The sequence below is a fragment of the Giraffa tippelskirchi genome, chromosome X, assembly GCF_054371585.1.
Source record: "Giraffa tippelskirchi isolate mGirTip1 chromosome X, T2T-mGirTip1v1.2.pri, whole genome shotgun sequence".
Classification (NCBI taxonomy): domain Eukaryota; kingdom Metazoa; phylum Chordata; class Mammalia; order Artiodactyla; family Giraffidae; genus Giraffa; species Giraffa tippelskirchi.
Window position 1 is genome coordinate 30,802,171 of NC_137289.1, and position 20,905 is coordinate 30,823,075.

At 37.1% G+C, this 20,905-nt stretch overlaps 1 long non-coding RNA gene across 1 annotated transcript in view; it reads right to left on the bottom strand.

The window, feature by feature from the left end:
- The window catches only part of LOC145536193 (uncharacterized), a 113,053-nt gene that overhangs the window by 75,280 nt on the left and 16,868 nt on the right, over positions 1-20,905 (bottom strand). The gene's annotated exons all lie outside the window — the stretch shown is intronic.

Below are 20,905 nucleotides of genomic sequence, written 5' to 3' on the forward strand. Positions count from 1 at the left end.
ACTACTAGATTGTAAATTGTAAATATCATAGAAATAATTTTTTAAAGATACCAATTTTGAACACGTACTATGAGTCAGTCATTCCACCACCATTTTAAATATATTAGTGCATTTAAAGTTTAATCCTATAATAAATTGTAAATAAATCCTTATCAGCCCACTTATTAGATATATCTTTGAATCTAGTTTTGTTGCATTCCAAAGACAGCAACAACTGTATACATAATACAACCTTTTATATATCAAATGGAAAAGCTGACTGAGCAAGTGACCCCATGAGAGCTTGCTTGGTAGCAGGGACTCTCACACATCTTTGTTCCATCCTCAACACACAGCCCAGTTACTTGCACATAATACTCAACAAATGTTTGCTCAGTAAGTAAATAAACGTCAAGTTACATAAAAATAAAATAAAAAGGCTTTCAATATGCTATTCCACTCTTAAATACCCCATTTTTAATTCATTCTCAGTATAACATTACTTGCTAAAGACAGTACTCCATTAAAAATAGTTATCTTAGACCTCGTCACTTATTAGAAGCTGCTGCTGCTGCTGCTAAGCGGCTTCAGTCGTGTCCGACTCTGTGCGACCCCATAGACGGCAGCCCAGGCTCCGCCGTCCCTAGGAGTCTCCAGGCAAGAATACTGGAGTGGGTTGCCATTTCCTTCTCCAGTGCATGAATGGGAAAACTGAAAGTGAAGTCGCTCAGTCGTGTCCGACTCTTAGCGACCCCATGGACTGTAGCCTACCAGGCTCCTCCGTCCATGGGGTTTTCCAGGCAAGAGTACTGGAGTGGGGTGCCATTGCCTTCTCCGTATTAGAAGCTAGATGAGCCAAACAGAAAATGCAAAATTAAAACAAAATCAATGAATGGATTTGACATTTTATGAAATACTACCTGTGACATGCTTGTATCTTTGCTGTGAAAATTATAACAAATTTTAAACATTACACACCATATCTTCTCTTTGCTTTGAAAACCTTATAACTACCATTGGCCAAAAACAATAAAAACATGAGTAGCACCTGAAAAAGAGATATATAATGAACTAAATCTCTTCCCAGGTGGGAAGGTAAAATGGCTCAACCACTTTGCAAAAGAGTTTGGCAGTTTCTGGTAAACAAAAAAAATCACTACATTTACCATATAAGCCAGTGATTATGCTCCTAGGTGTTTAACTACGTGAAATGAAACTTATGCTCACAGAAAAACATGCGTGTGAGTATTTATACAGGATTTATTCTTAATCAACAAAATCTGGAAAAAAGTCCTATCAACTAGTGCACAAATAAATTGTGGTGTATCACCTGATATAATTGAGTGTCAAAGCTTTAGCAATTAAAAGGAATGAACCATAGATATGAAACTACATGCATGATTGTTGAATCCATTGTAACAAGTGAAAGAAACCATCACAAAAGACTACATGCTGTAAGATTCCATGTATATGACATTTTGGAAAAGGGAAAACAGTAGGGCTAGAAAAGAGATTGGGGGGCACTGGAACTGATTCATATCTTAATTTTGTTGGTTTACATTTGTCAAAACTTATAGAACTTTATGCTAAATAGGGTGAATTCTACTGTATGTAAATTATACCTCAGTTCTGTTTAACTTTAAAAAAAACCCTCACTTAAAGTACTTATAAAGAAACTATTCACGTTTTTGCATTCTACCTTGCTTCAGAGAAAGAGAGGATATGGCTACAAATAGATCTAACGCAAAAGGTAATAAATTTTGTAATCATCTTAAAAATAAGTCCTATCATTTGAAATAACAACGTAATAAATTGTGATGATCGAAGATCCTTCCCCCAAAAAACTAAGCAAGGAAATCATTGCAAAGAAAAAACTACACAGTACAATTCGAATTAAACTAGCACTGAGGTTAGGGTAAAAATGCATGCTATAATGCCTTTCCACTTCCCAAAGGATGATCACAAGCCAAGTTCAGGGTATACCAGCTACTGATACTAATAGGGAGGGAAGTTCAATGTCATACAGGAGTCCTATTATTGTTCAGTAAAGGGAAAAAAAAATCCAATTTCTTAGGAACAGAAAGAGAATCAAGTATTATAAGCCAAAAAGAAAAAAGAAAAGGGAAACAAGAACACTAAGATGAAACAGAAGTAAAATAAAGAAAGAAAAAATGGCAGAGTTAATAAATAAAGCCTATGATTGGTTATAAGGGGAAAACACTACAACTGGCAAAGAAAAGATTATACCAGAAGCACCAGGAAACCCTCTCACCGGCGGGTGTGGGGGAGGATTTTTTATCTCGGAGGGCAACGTAACTGGGAGGAAAAAATAAATAAAATCGACAGATTACGTGCCTAAAGCAACTCCCAGCAAAGAACCCCAGACGCTCGCATCATCCGCCACCAGCAAGTGGGGGCTGAACGGAGAGGAGCGGGCGGCATTGCCTAGGGTAAGGACCGGGCCCGAGTGCCCCGAGGGCAATCTGAGGGAGCTAACGTGAGATAGTAACCTAAACTGTGGGACAGCGAGAGAGAGAGAGAACTATCCCGCGAAAAGCCCAACTCTAAGGCACTGCCGGCCCGCTCACAGAACAAAGGACTGAGCGATACCAGAGGAGAGCTAGCCGGCTGCGGACTGCGCCATCCCCCGCCGGACACAGCGGGCAGGCGGGGCCCGCCAGAGCCGGAAAGGGGCAAACTCGGCTCCAGAGAGGGCACCCCCTACCAAACTGCAAACAGGCTCCCAGTTTTTAAGCAAAGACTGCCTGAGATCCCGGAGGGTCGACAGCAGCCGGGAGGGTCGCAGCCAGAGACCAGCTCCCCAGAACCGACACAAAGCACACCGGAGCCGGGCGCGCCCGTAAACCGAGGCGGGGACCAGGGAGGTGATAAGCCGCACCGCCCCAACAGGGGACAGCGCCCTCGCAAAACTTCTGGCCGCCTGGGCAGCTCCGACCGGGAACGGCACAAGCCGCGGGCAAAATCGAGTCTGCGCCTTTGTGGAGTAACCGGGAGCCTGAACCTGAGCGGCTTAGTCCTGGGAAGTGCACGCAGCTCAGGGCCCGCTCCCCGGCCGAGTAACCTGAAGCCTGAGCAGGGTAGACGGGGAAAGCACACACGCCGTGAGCGGGGGCGAACCCAGTGCGGCCGAGACACTGCGAGCTTACCACACACACGCCAGAATTGCAGTGTTCCTTCCTCCCCACAGCACGATTGAACAAGCGAACCTAAAGAGATCACCTCCACCGCTTTGTTGCAGGGCGGAAATTAGATACTGAAGAGATCTCCAAACAGAAGCCAAATAAACAGAGGGAAGTGCTTTGGAAGGGACAGGCCAACAGATTAAGATCCCTGTAGTTAATACCGACTGCATTAAAAAGGACCTACAGATCTTGAAAAGTATAAGCAGGAATAAGGATCTATCTAAAACTGAGCAGATCCCACACTGCTCACAACAGCTCCAGAGAAAGTCCGGGATATATATATTTTTTACTATTATTATTTTTTTTAATTTTTTTTTAATTTTTTTTTTAATTAAAAAAATTTTTTTCTCTTCTTTCCTTTTTCTTCAAGTCCTCTATTACACCTTTAACTTTCATTTTCATAACCCACTATTAACTTGCAAAAAAAAAAAAAAAACCCCTATTTTTGAAGCAAACTACATACATATATCTTATACCTTTTGTGTTTTTTTTTTAATGTTTTTTTCCTGTTCTACATTTTTTTACTGTTTCTTTTTTTACTGTTTTACTGTTTTTTTTTCTTTTTACACTGTTCCCTTTTTTCTTTTTTTTTTTTTTTTTTTAGATTGTAAGTTTTATAAGAGTCTAACCTCTACTCTAGATTTTTAATCTGTGTTTTACATATTTGATATCAACTTTGTACATTTAAGAACCCAATCTTTAGGACCCATTTTTACTCAGGAGTGTGATCACTGGCCTGATCACTCTCTCCCCCTATTGATGCTCTTTCTTCTCCCCCAGGGAACCTCTATCTCCCACCCTCCTCCTTCTCTTCTCAATCCAATTCTGTGAATCTCTGAGGGTGTTCTGGGTACCGGAGAACACTTCAGGAACAGGATACTGCCCAGATCTCTCTCTCCCCTCTTAATTCCTCCCTTTCTACTCATGCTCACCTCTGTTACCTTCCTCCCCCCTCTCTATGTATCTCTGTGAATCACTCTGAGGGTTCCAAACTGTGGAAAGCACAGAGGGAAGTGCTTACTGGCTAGATTGCTCTCTCCACATTTGAATTCCCCTCTTCCCCTCCTGGTCACTTCAACCCACCCCCCCCACCTCATCTCTCCATGTAACTCAGTGAACCTTTCTGGGTATCCCTCACTGTGGAGAATCTTTTCACCATTAACCTAAAAGTTTTATTATTGAGGCTGTATGGAAGGAGAAGTCTTGAGGCTACTGCAAGAATAAGACTGAAAGCCAGGGGAAACATTAATTAATAAGAGACCATCCAATAGCCTCCATAAATTCACTGAAACCAAGCTCCACCCAAGAGATAATAAGTTCCAGAGCAAGACATACCACGCAAATTCTCCAGCAACGCAGGAACATAGACCTGAGCATCAATATACAGGCTGCCCAGAGGCACACCAAATCCATAGACATCTCAAAAATTAATACTGGTCACTCCATTACACTCAAGAGAGCAGAAATCCAGCTCCACCCACCAGAACACCGACACAAGCTCCCCCAACCAGGAAACCTTGACAAGCCACCTGTCCAACCCCAACCGCAGTGAGGAACCTCCACAACAAAGAGGAACTTCATACTACCAGAATACAGAAGGGCCACGCCTAACACAGCAATCTAAACAAGATGAAAAGGCAGAGAAATACTCAGCAAGTAAAGGAAAATGAGAAATGCCCACAAAGCCAAACAAAAGAGGAGGAGATAGGGAATCTATCCGAAAAAGAATTTAGAATAAGGATAATAAAAATGATCCAAAATCTTGAAAGCAAAATGGAGTTACAGATAAATAGCCTGGAGACAAAGATTGAGAAGATGCAAGAAATGTTTATCAAGGACTTAGAAGAAATAAAAAGGAATCAATATAGAATGAATAATGAAATAAAGGAGATAAAAGACACTCTGGAGGGAACCAACAGTAGAATAACGGAGGCAGAAGATAGGATAAGTGAGGTAGAAGATAGAATGATGGAAATAAACGAAGCAGAGAGGAAAAAAGAAAAAAGAATCAAAAGAAATGAGGAAAACCTCCGGGACCTCTGGGACAATATGAAACGCCCCAACATTCGAATCATAGGAGTCCCAGAAGAAGAAGATAAAAGGAAAGGCCATGAAAAAATACTCGAGGAGATAATAGTTGAGAATTTCCCTAAATTGAGGAAAGAAATAGTCACAGAAGTCCAAGAAACCCAGAGAGTTCCAAACAGGATAAACCCAAGGCGAAACACCCCAAGACACATATTAATCAAATTAACAAAGATCAAACACAAAGAACAAATATTAAAAGCAGCAAGGGAAAAACAACAAATAACACACAAGGGGATCCCCATAAGGATAACAGCTGATCTTTCAATAGAAACCCTTCAGGCTAGAAGGGAATGGCAGGACATACTTAAAGTAATGAAAGAGAATAATCTACAACCCAGATTACTGTACCCAGCAAGGATCTCATTCAGATATGAAGGAGAATTCAAAAGCTTTACAGACAAGCAAGAGCTGAGGGAATTCAGCACCACCAAACCAGCTCTCCAGCAAATGCTAAAGGATCTTCTCTAAACAGGAAACACAGAAAGGATGTTTCAACACGAACTCAAAACAACAAAGTAAATGGCAACGGGATCATACTTATCAATAATTACCTTAAATGTAAATGGGTTGAATGCCCCAACCAAAAGACAAAGGGTTGCTGAATGGATACAAAAACAAGACCCCTATATATGCTGTCTACAAGAGACCCACCTCAAAACTAGGGACACACACAGGCTGAAAGTGAAAGGATGGAAAAACATATTCCATGCAAACGGAGACCAAAAGAAAGCAGGAGTCGCAATACTCATTTCAGATAAAATAGACTTTAAAATAAAGGATGTGAAAAGGGACAAAGAAGGACACTACATAAAGATCAAAGGATCAATTCAAGAAGAAGACGTAACAATCATAAATATATATGCACCCAACATAGGAGCACCACAATATATAAGGCAAATACTAGCAAGTATGAAAGGGGAAATTAACAATAACACAATAATAGTGGGAGACTTTAATACTCCACTCACGCATATGGATAGATCAACTAAACAGAAAATTAACAAGGAAACACAAACTTTAAATGATACAATAGACAAATTAGATTTAATTGATATTTACAGGAGTTTCCACCCCAAAACAATCAATTTTACCTTTTTCTCAAGTGCACATGGAACTTTCTCCAGGATAGATCACATCCTGGGCCATAAATCTAGCCTTGGTAAATTCAAAAAAATTGAAATCATCCCAGCCATCTTCTCTGACCACAATGCAGTAAGATTAGACCTCAATTACAGGAAAAAAACTATTAAAAGTTCCAACATATGGAGGCTAAACAACACGCTTCTGAATAACCAACAAATCACAGAAGAAATCAAAAAAGAAATCAAATTATGCATAGAAACGAATGAAAATGAAAACACAACAACCCAAAACCTATGGGACACTGTAAAAGCAATACTAAGGGGAAGGTTCATAGCAATACAGGCGTACCTCAAGAAACAAGAAAAAAATCAAATAAATCAACTAACTCTACACCTAAAGCAACTAGAGAAGGAAGAAATGAAAAACCCCAGGGTCAGTAGAAGGAAAGAAATCTTAAAAATTAGGGCAGAAATAAATGCAAAAGAAACAAAAGAGACCATAGCAAAAATCAACAAAACTAAAAGCTGGTTTTTCGAGAAGATAAACAAAATTGATAAGCCATTAGCCAGACTCATCAAGAAACAAAGGGAGAAGAATCAGATCAACAAAATTAGAAATGAAAATGGAGAGATCACAACAGATTCCACAGAAATACAAAGGATCATAAGAGACTACTACCAACAGCTATATGCCAATAAAATGGACAACTTGGAAGAAATGGACAAATTCTTAGAAAAGTATAACTTTCCAAAACTGAACCAGGAAGAAATAGAAGATCTTAACAGACCCATCACAAGCACGGAAATCGAAAGTGTAATCAGAAATCTTCCAGCAAACAAAAGCCCAGGACCAGACGGCTTCACAGCGGAATTCTACCAAAAATTTAGAGAAGAGCTAACACCTATCCTGCTCAAACTCTTCCAGAAAATTGCAGAAGATGGTAAACTTCCAAACTCATTCTATGAGGCCACCATCACCCTAATTCCAAAACTAGACAAAGATGTCACAAAAAAGGAAAACTACAGGCCAATATCACTGATGAACATAGATGCAAAAATCCTTAATAAAATTCTAGCAAACAGAATCCAACATCATATTAAAAAGATCATACATCATGACCAAGTGGGCTTTATCCCAGGAATGCAAGGTTTTTTTAACATCCGCAAATCAATCAATGTAATACACCACATTAACAAATTGAAAGAAAAAAACCATATGGTTATCTCAATAGATGCAGAAAAAGCCTTTGACAAAATTCAGCATCCATTTATGATTAAAACCCTCCAGAAAGCAGGAATAGAAGGAACATATCTCAACATAATAAAAGCTATATATGACAAACCCACAGCAAACATTATCCTCAATGGTGAAAAATTGAAAGCATTTCCCCTAAAGTCAGGAACAAGGCAAGGATGCCCACTTTCACCACTACTATTCAACATAGTTTTGGAAGTTTTGGCCACAGCAATCAGAGCTCAAAAAGAAATAAAAGGAATACAGATAGGAAAAGAAGAAGTAAAACTCTCACTGTTTGCAGATGACATGATCCTCTACATAGAAAACCCTAAAGACTCTACTAGAAAATTACTAGAGTTGATCAATGAATATAGTAAAGTTGCAGGATATAAAATTAACACACAGAAATCCCTTGCATTCCTATACTCCAATAATGAGAAAACAGAAAGAGAAATTAAGGAAACAATACCATTCACCATTGCATCAAAAAGAATAAAATACTTAGGAATATATCTACCTAAAGAAACAAAAGACTTATATATAGAAAACTATAAAACACTGATGAAAGAAATCAAAGAGGACACAAACAGATGGAGAAATATACCGTGTTCATGGATTGGAAGAATTAATATAGTGAAAATGAGTATTCTACCCAAAGCAATCTACAGATTCAATGCAATCCCTATCAAGCTACCAATGGTATTTTTCACAGAACTAGAACAAATCATCTCACAATTTGTATGGAAATATAAGAAACCTCGAATAGCCAAAGCAATCTTGAGGAAGAAGAATGGAACTGGAGGAATCAACCTGCCTGACTTCAGACTCTACTACAAAGCCACAGTCATCAAGACAGTATGGTACTGGCACAAAGATAGAAATATAGATCAATGGAACAAAATAGAAAGCCCAGAGATAAACCCACGCACATATGGACACCTTATCTTCGACAAAGGAGGCAAGAATATACAATGGAGAAAAGACAACCTCTTTAACAAGTGGTGCTGGGAAAACTGGTCAACCACTTGTAAAAGAATGAAACTAGAACACTTCCTAACACCGTACACAAAAATAAACTCAAAATGGATTAAAGATCTAAACGTAAGACCAGAAACAATAAAACTCCTAGAGGAAAACATAGGCAAAACACTCTCCGACATAAATCACAGCAGGATCCTCCATGACCCACCTCCCAGAATATTGGAAATAAAAGCAAAAATAAACAAATGGGACCTAATTAAAATTAAAAGCTTTTGCACAACAAAGGAAACTATAAACAAGGTGAAAAGACAGCCTTCAGAATGGGAGAAAATAATAGCAAATGAAGCAACAGACAAACAATTAATCTCAAAAATATACAAGCAACTTCTGCAGCTGAATTCCCGAAAAATAAATGACCCAATCAAAAAATGGGCCAAAGAACTAAACAGACATTTCTCCAAAGAAGACATACAGATGGCTAACAAACACATGAAAAGATGCTCAACATCACTCATTATTAGAGAAATGCAAATCAAAACCACAATGAGGTATCATTTCACACCAGTCAGAATGGCTGCTATCCAAAAGTCTACAAGCAATAAATGCTGGAGAGGGTGTGGAGAAAAGGGAACCCTCTTACACTGTTGGTGGGAATGCAAACTAGTACAGCCACTATGGAGAACAGTGTGGAGATTCCTTAAAAAACTGGGAATAGAACTGCCATATGACCCAGCAATCCCACTGCTGGGCATATACACCGAGGAAACCAGAATTGAAAGAGACGCGTGTACCCCAATGTTCATCGCAGCACTGTTTACAATAGCCAGGACATGGAAGCAACCTAGATGTCCATCAGCAGATGAATGGATAAGGAAGCTGTGGTACATATACACAATGGAATATTACTCAGCCATTAAAAAAAATACATTTGAACCGGTTCTACTGAGATGGATGAAACTGGAGCCCATTATACAGAGTGAAGTAAGCCAGAAAGAAAAACAACAATACAGTATACTAATGCATATATATGGAATCTGAAAGATGGTAACGATAACCCTATATGCGGGACAGAATGAGAGACACAGATGCATGGAACAATTTTATGGACTCTGAGGGAGAAGGTGAGGGTGGGACGTTCTGGGAGAATGGCATTGAGACATGTGTATTGTCATATGTGAAACAGAGCACCATTCCATGTTCGATGCATGTGACAAGGGCTCGGGGCCGGGGCAGTGGGATGATCCAGAGGGATGGGAGGGGGAGGGAGGAGGGTGGGGGGTTCGGGAAGGGGAACACATGTAAACCCATGGCTGATTCTTGTCAATGTATGGCAAAAACTATTACAATATTGTAAAGTAATTAGCCCCCAAGTAAAATAAATAAATTTATTAAAAAAAAAAAAAAAAAGATTATACCAATAAATTGAAAGGGGAAAATGCGAACTGCAGGCATGTAAGGTTCTCTCCCATCTCAAGATCTTTGCTCTTATTTGTTCACCCTGCTTAGGACACTCTTCCCACAGCCCTTTCCTTGGCTGACTCAGCTTAAAAATTACCTCTTCAGAAAGGTCTTCCCTGATAAGGTAAACAAAAGTAGAACACTTTACTCACATGACAAGGTCTGTCTACTAGACTACAAGCTCTATAAATGAAGACAGAAACTTACCTATTTTTTTTAACTGCCTCATCCTTGGTGACTAAATGAGAGCCTGACACACAGTAAGTGCTCAAAAAATTCTACCACATGTATTAAACAGAATATGAGGAAAACATAAATCTTCTTGGGTACTATAAAATTTGGTAATCATAAAAAAGAATAAATTTATACTAAAAAATTGGAGAAGGAAATGGCAACCTACTCCAGTATTCTTGCCTGGAGAATCCCAGGGACGGGGGAGCCTGGTTGGCTGCCATTTATGGGGTCGCACAGAGTCAGACACGATTGAAGCAACTTAGCAGCAGCAGCAGCATACTAAAAAATAAATAAAAAAAAAACAATGCTATAAGAAATAAAGAATGCATATGCTTCAAAACAAAAAAAAAAGCATTTTTAAGACAAATGCTTAAGTCAATTGGAACTGACAGATTCAGTAGAACTTCTTTTAAACTTTCTTAGATTACACATTATTTTGCTTCAAATTATTTTTAAATACAGAAAAAGAAGGTATGTTACCCATGTTACTGCATAAGACAAATACGGTTTTATTCTAAATTGAGAAGAAAAATATCAAATAAGGGAATTCTAGGCTGATCTTCCTTTTCATTAAATAATGTATGTTTGTATATACACATATATATTATATATTATTCAAGCTACTTATGTGTATATAATCTGAATAAAATCTTAAGAAATAGAACACTAGAATATAATTTTTTAAAGTATCAACTATTGTTGTTGTTCAGTCACTAAGTCATGTCTGACTCTTTACAACCCCATGGACTGCAGCATGCCAGGCTTCCCTGTCCCTCACCATCTATAACTATTACTATTTATTCTATGAATACAGGCTAGAATAACATGTTAATGGGAAAATAAATTATTTTTTCTATTAGCTGCCAAGAAAGACTGATGACATTCAACATATTTTCTTGATTAACAAAATCAAATATTTTAATTCCTTACATGAAAAGGGCACATTTAAACAACAGAACCAATAATATATTTAATAGAGAAGTATGACTGGAATTACTTCTTTTAAAATCAAGAATAGGCAAAAAAAGAACTCCACAAATGTTTTTTTTTTTTTTTTCCTGGTTGCCACTCTCTATTAATGGAACATTGACTAAGATTATTAGAGAGAAAGACAAAAAAAAAGGAATTGAAGGTACATTTAGGAAAGGAAGATACTAAAAATCATTTTTTTTTGCTTATGACATGAATATAGAGTACTCAGAAAATCCAAAGAAGTCAACCAAAAAATTACCAGAGGTAATAAAATGAGTTCATCAGAATTGTGGAGTGAAGTAAATCCACAAAAATAAATTAAATGCAGCCCTATATACTAATAATACAGAAAATACAATGAATAACTTGAAAAATAAATGAGATTACATCCTCAGTAACTATTAGAAACACTAATGCTTGTGCATTTAAGTTTATGATACAAAGAAAATTGAGACCCTAATGAGTGAAAAATGGAAGATTTAAATAAATGAAGAAATATACCTATCTCATTGTTAGAAAGATTCAAGATAAGAGTACTCAAACTCACATATATATACTACAACAGTTGTTAGAATTGTGTGATATTTTAACTAAACAAGAGAGATTAATCGGTGGTACAGAGCACTTAGAAATAGACTCAAATTATTATTATAATAACTAAAGCTATTGTAAAAAATATAAGTAACACAGGAATGGATAACAGAATCCTTTATAATTGTTTTGCCAGGGTAAAAATGGTTATAAATAAAAATAAATAAATAACCTGGACCCATGCCTTACACTGTACATTTGCAACAAATGCCATATAACAATCAAAGCTTTAACGACAAAGTATTATGCTAAATTATAAGGTAAAAGTGCATTTAAAGAATTGAAATTCAGTGTCAGGAGAAGTTAGACAAACAAAGCTAGTATCTGAGAATAAAAATACATTCACGACATTGGGCTAAGACAGATTCAGCTAAAGGCGATGGGGAAGAAGTCCAGCCAGGACAGCCAATGCCTGGAGAATCTGGGGACAAGAGATGGCAGTCCAGGTAAGCAGTCAGCATTAGGGAAAGCCAGGAGAAGGGGCAGGTGCTGATGACCTGGTAGACAGGTAAAGCACAACAATGTGAGTAGCAATAGAGATGGGTATTATTTGGCTACGCAGATGTTCAGAGTTGAGGTGCAAGTTCTGCAGTCCCAGTTGCTTGTCTGGGATTTCGAATCAAAACACAGGTTCCTGAAAGAACAGGGGAGGAAAAAGCAAAGTCCTAGTCTTAAAAGAACGAGAATACTATGTAGATTATCAAAGCAGAGGCCCTTTCATAGAACTGTCGTGCAAGGTATAAGCACAATGACAGGAATGAGGCAGAAACCAAGTTAGTAGAAAACTGATCCAGTCTCGGCTTAGTATACAAGCAGAGGTTAAGTGGTTCCAACTATGAGGATTTAAAGAGCTTTGGGTTAGTGAATCAGATCGCTTACTGTGAAATGGCATTTTATTCCAGCTATGGAAGGGAGATATATTTCTGACTTTTAAAGAAATAGAGTATGTCATCTCATACAAGACAAATATATTCAAATGTCTTAAAAATAAAAAGGCTATTAAGTTATGAAATGTAATAAAATGAGTATCAAAAAAGTATCATAATGGGAAAAATTCATGAGAAAAATGTAACTGATAAAGGCTCACTATCCAACTTGAATAAAAAATTAATGCACACATATCAGACTAATACTCAGATTCCACTTGATAAGTTAACAAAGATGAACAGGCAGTTTATATAAAAAGAAGTGAAATAGGATATCATCATGTGGAAAAAGAGAAAGGCTCAATAGTAATTAAATGAATATAAATTAAACAAAAATTCATTGCTTATCTATTAAATTAACAAAAACAGTTTACAGACTCAATTGCAAGCAAGAATTTGGGGAAATGGGTGTGCTAATACATTGCTGTTGGCTCTGTAAATCGACTCAGTTTTGCAGGATGGTAATTAGGCTATATCCAAAAAGAATAAAGAAATCATTCATAAGTTTTTTTTTTCTAGCAATTCCATTGTAGGGACTACACCCCTTGGGAAATAAATCATGTTTTATTTTTTCCAAAAGGAAAACATGATTAGTACTAAGATTCTCATGGCAGTTCTCTGTACAACTATAAAGAATAGGTAGGGTCCAAATGCTTTCTATTACTGAAATGGTAACAAAGAGATCTTTTGTAGGCATTAAAAGTGACAAATGAGAGGAATTTTTTATATATAATATGTAAAACTGTTATGTGAAAAAAAATCATAGTACAAAATATTAAGTACATAACAACACAACCATGTCAAAAGGTTTAAGACTGTTTATAAAATTCTGTTTCTTCTGCCCGTTTTAGTAAGATATATTTTCCTAGGAGTTTGTCCATACCATCTACATTTTCATATTTACCAGCATAAAGTTATTCATATCCTTTTTTCACATTTAAAAATATATTGGGATGTCTCCCTTTTCATCCTTCACACAGGCCATCCTCATCTTTACTTGGATAATGTTGTTAGAAATTTATATATTTTATTAATCTTTTCAAACAACCAAGTTTTCATGCTGTTGAATTTCTCTACTGTAGGTTTGTTTTCTATTTCTTATCTGTTCTTGTCTTTATTTTCTTTCTTCTAGATATTTCTGGTTATCAGAAGATAATTGACTTTATTTTTTAATGTTTATGTTATATTAGTGGATAGTTGATTAATAATGTTACTTTCAGGTGTATAGCAAAGTAATTCAGTTACATGCATCCATTCTTCTCCAAATTATTTTCCCATTTATTACAGAATATTGAGCAGAGTTGCATGTCCTATACAGTATGTCCTTGTTGGTTATCTATTTTAAATACAGTAGTGTGTACATGTCAACCCCAAATTCCTTACCTATATTTCTTGAATTTAATTTGCTGCTCCTCTTCTAACTTCATGTAGTGGATATTTATATCATTCCTTTTCAGCCTATCATCTTACTAATATATTTAAGAATCCAAATATTCCCCTAATAACAGCTATATCCCATAGTGTTGATATATATTTTATCATTAAATTCAAAATATTTTCTAATGCCCATTATAATTTTTTCTTTGACTTATTGATTATATAGAAGTATACTGCTAATTCTGCAAATATTTCATAACTCATCATTTTGCTGTTGATTTCTAGCTTGATTCCATTATGGTCAAAAGATGCAATCTGTGTAATTTAAATCCATTAAAATTTATTGAGATTTGTTGTATGGCCCAGCATAGGGTCTATTTGGGAAACATTTCTGTATGTAATTGAAAAAAATGTATAATCCGCAAGTATTAGATGCAGTGCTTCCCTTGTGGCTCAGAGAGTAAAGAATCTGCCTGCCAATGCAAGAGACCAGGTTCAATCTCTGGATAGGGAAGATCCCCTGGAGAAGGAAATGGCAACCCACTCCAGTATACTTGCCTGGAAAATTCCAGGGGCAGAGGACCCTGGTGGGCTACAGTCCACGGGGTTGCAAGAGTTGGACATGACTGAGCATGCACAGATGATAACGACGATGAACCTTTTCATGCAGTAAAGTGTTGGTAAGTGTTTAACAACTGGCTCTCAGATACTCAGATGTGCACTGTTGGACAATCTCCATGGTGTGAATACTCTCACTATGGCCAACTGCAAGCAAGCAACATGAGATCACTGATGCACACATGTGACTCTCAGAAGTCACTATGGGCTCATCCTATTTTATCATCATTTACATGTCTTACTAGATCAAGTTATCAGTTGAAGAGTTCAATATTCAATATCCTGACTCATTTATTGCTATGAACTGAATATTCATGTCCCCAAATTCATATGTTGAAATCTAGAAGGTTGGGGTTTTGAGAAGGGCTTAGGTCATGAAGGTAGAGCCTTCGTGAATCATAATTTTGATCGTAGAGCTCAGGGAGCTCCCTAGTCCTCTTCTGCCATGTGAGGTTACAGCTAGAAAATTGCCGTATATAAGGAAGTGGGCCCTCATCCAACACTAAATCTACCAATCCTAGATATCTCAGCCTCCAGAGGTGTAAGAAATAAATTGCTTTTTTTTTTTTTTTCAATTTTATTTTATTTTATTTTTTTTTATGAATTTATTTATTTTAGTTGGGGGCTAATTACTTTACAATATTGTAATAGTTTTTGCCATACATTGACATGAATCAGCCAAGTCACCTAGTTTATTGAATTTTGCTATCAGTTCAGTTCAGTTCAGTCACTCAGTCGTGTCCAACTCTTTGCAACCCCATGAACCTCAGCACGCCAGGCCTCCCTGCCCATCACCAACTCCGGGAGTCCAACCAAACCCATGCCCATCGAGTCAGTGATGCCATCTAACCATCTCATCCTCTGTCAGCCCCTTCTCCTCCTGCCCCCAATCCTTCCCAGCATTAGGGTCTTTTCCAATGAGTCAACTCTTCGCATGAGGTGGCCAAAGTATTGGAGTTTCAGCTTCAACATCAGTCCTTCCAATGAACACCCAGGACTGATCTCCTTTAGGATGGACTGGTTGGATCTCCTTGCAGTCCAAGGGACTCTCAAGAGTCTTCTCCAACACCACAGTTCAAAAGCATCAATTCTTCGGCACTCAGGTTTCTTCACAGTCCAACTCTCACATCCATACATGACTACTGGAAAAACCATAGCTCTGACTAGATGAACCTTTGTTGGCAAAGTAATGTCTCTGCTTTTTAATATGCTGTCTAGGTTGGTCATAGTTTCTCTTCCAAGGAGTGAGTGAGTGTCTTTTAATTTTGTGTCTTCACTCACCATCTGCAGTGATTTTGGAGCCCAAGAAAATAAAGTCTGTCACTGTTTCCACTGTTTCCCCATCTCTTTGCCATGAAGTGATGGGACCAGATGCCATAATCTTAGTTTTCTGAATGTTGAGCTTTAAGCTATGCAGCCTGAATTAAGATATTTATTTTCTATTATTTACCAAGAGAGGTTTGTAAAATCTCTGTGAATATACCAAATTTCCCTGATATTTTGGTCAATTTTTGCTTAATGTTTCTAGAAGCTATCTTATTAGGTACAAACAAAATTTATAATTGTTTTATCTTCCTGAGTGGCTAAAACACTTTATTACATATAATCTGGTTTATACTCTGATAATTCTTTTTGTCTTAAAGTCTACTTTATTGGGATAGAAGGAGATACTGTCCAGGAGAGAGCTAGGGTTGCTAGATTTCCTAAACCCAGTCATACAGCCAAGACTTGATGTGGCCATGTTTCTCCTACTCTTTGAATGTCCCATCAGATGTTTATTCAGATGAAAAGCCAGTTTATTTTTATATGAACCAAGATCTCAAATTCATTTTGTATAAAATGCTTTTGCATGGTTTTTAATATACACTTAACTTTCCAGGAAAGCAACTACTTGTATAAACAGAAGATCGTACTTTGTTTTGTTCATAACTTAAGCAAGAATTGTTTACCATTTAAGATAATTATATGACCAAAGGCAGCAAATATAACTGCATTTAAGTCATCAACACAACACCCTACATTTATAGAAGCTGTATTCATAGTGGTTCAATGTGTGGATGGAAAATGTTTATTATATAGTAGTACCTGAACATATACATATACAAATACATATTCTATTAAAATTATTTCTCATTTACCATTTATAGTAAATTTATGAATTTATACACATTCCTTTTTAAAGATTATATTATCTATGAGCTTCATTACAGCTTTAAAGAGATAATTACAAAATATTTGCTATAGTTTAAAGTATTTTGCTGAATATTTTAGGACAAAAATTCGTTTTGAATATGGTCACTTTTTTAATAGAAATTGCAAATAACTCTGAAGACATATGGTTTCAAAATTTCTGGAGACTAAAATCTTAACCCAGATAATTATATTCACAAAAGAGGTAACACAACATCAGCATGAATTATGTCTTTAAGTTGTCAACAACAAGGCATTTCTAATTCCTGTGATAGTCAAACAAACCAAGTGACCCACTACCAGTAAGCCAGTCCCAAGAATATAATGGCTATTTGAAATAACTCACTCAGTGCAAGAGACCTCAGATGACCCATCTAGTGCCAATAGCTTTGGCTTTTGCTGACCATCAATCCAAAGTCTTTATATTAATTTGGTTGTGACAAAACCAATTTTGGCCAATTAGAGTTAAATAAAAATAGATGTCCATGTCTTGCAATGTACACCTCTGTCATACAGACTTTTTCTGATTATTCCAGCTCTTGAGAAGATTTTCTTCACTAATGGTTACAGACTTTACAATATGTACATAACAATCTTATCCTTCAGTTTTCAGAGCAACATTATACAGTGACTAAGAGAGCAGGTTCTTAAAATACCTAGGCAAAACTTCAAGCTATTCTACTTATTAGATGTGTGACCTTGAACAAGTCATTTAACCTCACTGTGCCCTAATTTCCATCTGGAAAACGGAGATAATAATACCGACTTCACAGAGATTGTTGTGAAACATAACTTAATATGCATAAAATGCTGAGAACAGTGCCAGTTCTCATTAGGTAGTTTTATTTGTTCTTTTAACCTATTCTTAGTACAGAACACAGGATATAGTGTCTGCTTACAAAGTACCAGTTAAGATGACTTTGCAGTATAAATCTGACTATGGAATTAAACAAATTAAAAAAAAAATGGTCTACCCAGAGACCAAACCTTGAACATATTAGCATGAACACTAACTCAAAGCTTTCCAAAATGGGTTAAAAAGACAGTTTACCATACACATATTGAGGATCTATTATGCATCAAGCACTGTGCTAAACCTTGGAGACACAGTAATGGATATCACAAATGTGATCTCTTCCATCCTTACAGCAGAAGAGAGAAACAAGTAAGCAAACCATTTGAATTTAACCTTAGAAGCTGTATGATGACGGCGTAAAACAATTAACAAAAAAACATTTCCTTAATTTCTAGAGATATAGGGAAAAGCAGATGGACCTTAAGAGACTACTCTTCATGAAAGAAACATTCCAGATAGCAAGTAGGTTGGAGGAAGAATGATTTGATTATCCTACATTTTCCAGAGAGCTAAATGATGCCAGTAAGATCACATGTTTGGAGGGCAGGGTTTGCAATGCAGGTGAGCATGAGGAGGGGGGCTAGCAAAATGGAACAATGCTGTACAAGAGAATAACTATGCCTAACACTGCTGATTGATATATGGGAAAGTTGTTAAGAGAGTAAACCCTGAAAGTTCTCATCAGGAGGAGAATTTTTTCCCTTTTTTTCTTTTTATTGTATCTAAGTGAGAAGATGGGTGTTACCTGAACCTACAGTGGCAATCATTTCACAATATTATATATATATTTCAAACTATCATGCTATACATTTTAAACTTACCTGGTGATGTATGTCAATTATTTCTCAATAAAACTGGAGGGGAAAGAATGAAGGGAGACATGTTCTGAAGTCCACATTATGGAGTTTTAAACCATTGTTAGAACCCATGTTCATTGGCTCTTCAGTGTCTCATAAACTTGATCAGAATTCTGCTCTGTTGGACAATTACAAGTCAAAATTGCTGGTAAGCCTAACTCAGGCTATCAGTTTATTTGAAATGTTATTTTAAGCATAGCAATCTTTGAACATCTTACATCCTTTCAGTCTTGCATGTTCTTCCTTTGCAAGAACACCACATTTACTGCAAAATTTGAGTCCAGCGCTCCCTCTGTGAACTTTACTTCAACTTAATGTACCACACAGTTTCTGACAATTTCTCATGGCACTCTAGGATAAATTTTTTCTTCAGATCCCTATAACAATGTGAGAACTCCCAGAGGCAATGACTTTTTAGATCTTTAGAATTTACTTCTGGGACTAGAGCTTCAGGAGCTGACAACTGCTCTCTCTAAAATTCAGTCCGAAATGAGTTAAAGTTCATTTTAACAAATCTTATGGAAACAAACTTCTATGTACCAGCTCCCACATTTAACGAGCATGATTATCTTTAAACCTTGTATTCTAGATATTGCTGTAGGTGTCTGTCCTTTCACAAGATTTTTGACAGCAAAGGACCATATCTTTGTCACCTTTGCAATACACAGAACCTATAGGTAATAACTAATGTTTATTGCTTGACTGACAGATTGATTAAATAAATGGTAAAGCTGCTTATCTCTATTATAAAACCTCATATATTCCATTTAAATATGGTTCCTAAAATGCTTTGTTTTGAAAGAGCTGTTAGCCCATTTAGAAAGCAATTTTGCTCGTAACAGAAAATTGGGTAACTACAAGGTTTTTCAAAAGATGAACTGATTCTGAAAGCAGATGTATTTGATTTTGTGTGATGGTTGCTACGGGAACACCTAAATGCAAATTTCATTTTACATAAGACTCAGTTAAAATATTGATCAGAAAAGAGAGAAGAAGCTTCAAGCCAAGTCATAAAGTGACTTGAGAAACTGCTTTCTGATTGGAAGGGGAAAAAGGATTCTGTTTTATGTAATCAGTCCATTTCAGCATAGATGTACAGTAGAGAATTAGCAGCAAGGAAGCACAGAGGAGACACTGTCCTTCCCTTACTCCCTGCCAGTTTCCATCTCGTGCTAAGACTCAGAAAAGCAGAAGAGGAAAAATAGCTAACTGCTAGCAGTTTAATTCCTTCAGCACTTAGTGATCTGGATTTCAACTTAAAGCTCACATCTTATGGTAAAATTCCCTGCCCTTGGGAGGGTGAGGTGCCTTAACCCGTGTTCTTACAGTACCAGGAAGCTCTTCTCTTTAATGTAAATTCTGGGAGATCAGAGGGCATGTCTTATTCATGCCTATATCCCAAGCACCTGGCCCAGTGGCTCGCTCCCCTTTTCAGCCTCTTGTCTCACTCCCCGCTTCGCAGGCCACACTCCAGATGGAACAGAAAAAAAAAATGGAGTTTCTGCAACAAGCCACTCCCTCCGCTCACCTTTGGACCTTTATACGGACTGTTCTCCCTACCCTGAGACCCAAGCCCTACCATTCCCTGACAAAATCTTTCCTATCCTTCAGTTCTCTGTTTATAAACTTCTTCCTTCAAGACCTCCCTAACTCTCCAAGTGTGGATGAGGGGGACCTCTGGGTGTTCCAGGTCTACCCTAACATGGCACTCATCTCATGGTAGTTTATTTCATGGTGGAAAAAAATACTTCATCTCATCCTCAGCACCTAGCACAGTACCTGCCACATCACATGAACTTAAAAAGTACTTGATGACTGCATTAAAAAAAAAAAAAAAGATTGCCTACAGAAGACAAAGGAATCTGACAGGTGTGGGGTGATACAAGGATGCATATGACAAAAATTCTTGCTCACAACATCAGGAAGGATCCAAACAAATATATAATCAACACCAATACAAGGCAGACTGTAATGAATGCTACAATTAAGGCAAACATATACTATGAATTTTCTGGAACAATCTTGATTTCAAATAATCTATCACATTGTTCCTATGAGTATACTTATCGTTGTCAAAGCATGTGTCCTGATTTAGAGTTCAGCAAATGCAGTCACTGTAGTTATCACCAAAGTATAAACAAATTGCTGCAGGGTATAGAAGATGGAAAGACTTATTAGAGGAAGTACAATTTGAAATGGGCTTTGAATGGAGAGGGTGACAGGCATAAAGAAATGAGTAAAGAGGAGAGAAATTTC